Source organism: Brassica oleracea, chromosome C9, assembly GCF_000695525.1.
Source record: "Brassica oleracea var. oleracea cultivar TO1000 chromosome C9, BOL, whole genome shotgun sequence".
NCBI classification, from domain to species: Eukaryota; Viridiplantae; Streptophyta; class Magnoliopsida; order Brassicales; family Brassicaceae; genus Brassica; species Brassica oleracea.
Window position 1 is genome coordinate 42,091,701 of NC_027756.1, and position 2,257 is coordinate 42,093,957.

Genomic DNA, 2,257 nt, shown 5'->3' on the forward strand with positions numbered 1-2,257 from the left:
CGATATAGCACAGTACATATATATATTGTTCAAATTTTGAAGTGTCTATGATTGCAGGGAATGAGGTAATGCTTACACCAAATTGAGAATGTTGTGGCGAAAGAAATGAAGATTAACGGCATTAGAGAAAAGAGGTGGAAGAGATAACATCTTAAATGTATCATTCCCATTCAACGTCACATTGTATTCTGTTTTATTTGATATAATAATAAATTTTATTCCATTTACGTTCAATATATTATTTCTCTTTACAAAATCATATACAGACTAATATAAACCACATATAAACACCAATACAAAACTCATATCAATAGAACATGAAACAACAACAAACAAGATTGAACCCTCTCTTTCAAGCATCGAATGAAATATAACTTACTATATAGTACATTATATATTAATAAATATGGCAAATAAGAGAAGAGCCAAATTTGAAAGAAAAACAATATGTTCCATTTCATAAAATAGTATAGAAGTATTATTACCCTTCCAATTCATCCATGACATACCTGAAATACAAAATGAAAATGAAGACACACATTAGTTTACAAGTTGGAAAGAAATGACAACATATGAGATAGACTACTAGTATATGCATTACTTTATGCTTAAGTTAAATGTTTAATTGTGTCCGTTCCAAATAGCCTATGCGAGTCAAGAAGTAACATGTGCAATTAGAATTGAACCATCTGATATAATATATAATTTATAGATATGGAGTGGACCAGATGGTCTGATGGAATGGAAAGTGAATAGTATATTAGTTCTGATATGATTCTTCAGAAATAGCAGAAGAATGAAATGGCACATAACTAGTCTCTAAAACTTAAATTTTCCATTTCAAATAGCACAGATTCCATAAGATATTCTATTTCACACAAAACTAAACTTGTTTTATCGCAAAAAGGGACTTTTCATTCCAAAATCACGATCCCCCTTTGCAGTGAGAAAATTTCAACCCTAAATTAATTTGTTTACCTCAGCTTACCAGATCGGGCATGCAACAGAAACGATAAGTTAGATTTATCAACTTAGAATACAGTAGGTCCGAATCTATTCCAAATAGGATAGCTAACATAGAAATAATAGAATCTATGGCACAAAATAGAGAACTTACAATATTGCAACAGAATTCACCATAATCGCCGATGTGAAGGAGATCTGAGAAGAATCAACTTGGTGAAGTTGGAGAGGAAAGGTCTGTTATTAACCGCTGCTACAACTTTAATGCCATCCGATGTCGGATGATGGCACAAGTAGAGAAAGTACACAATTGGAATGGGAGTAAGAAAGAGATGACAAAAGCAGGCGGATGCGACGCCGTTGAGAGAAAGATGTGAAGTCGAGTAGGCCACGATTTGTTTTTGTGTGATTAATAATTAATATTTTTAATTTTTTTTTTAGCAGATTGCGCCGATTGAGAGAAAGGGTATTACAGTATTAATCCCTTATATATTAATTGAGGAACATTTGAAAAGATGTAACCTCAATTTTGTATTAATTAAAAGAGGCCCCAATGCATAGGTGGCACTCAATTAGGTAGTCAATTACATTCAATTGAAAAATAAGTAGGTCCACATTCGATTTTTATATGTTGTTAGATACATAAGTTGGTCAAACTATATGATATAATGATATGATATGATATTTTCTTTCCTTAAATAAAACCTACGGAATTACCATAAATGACTAATATATATATGACAATTAATGAGTTTAATAATAAAGATTTGATAACAATGTATATCTCCTCCATCATTTTTTGTTTAATTTTATATTATTAAAATAAATTAAACAATCAAATTAGCTATAAAAATAAAATTTAGATTTTTTCGTATATGTTATATTTTGAATTTTTAAAAACGACAATAAATGACTAAAACTATTAAAATCATTATGTTAAAAATTAATGATCAATTGGTTTAACATTTTTATTATAAGAAGATACACATGATTTTAAAAACATATGAGTAAAAAATATTATTTAATAATAAAATAAATAAATATATATATATATATATATTAAACACTATATACCATAAGATTACATAAATATTTTAATATTAAAACTTTCAATGAATTTTCAAGAACATTTATAAATTATAAATTTATTAAAGATTTCAGATTGAAAATTTTGTTATCGATGATTTAAATATTTTGTTATAAAACGATATGAACGATCATAGAACCGTATGATTATAAATTCTTATTTAATAAATAACTATACAAAATATACTATTCCTAGAAAAATAGGTTG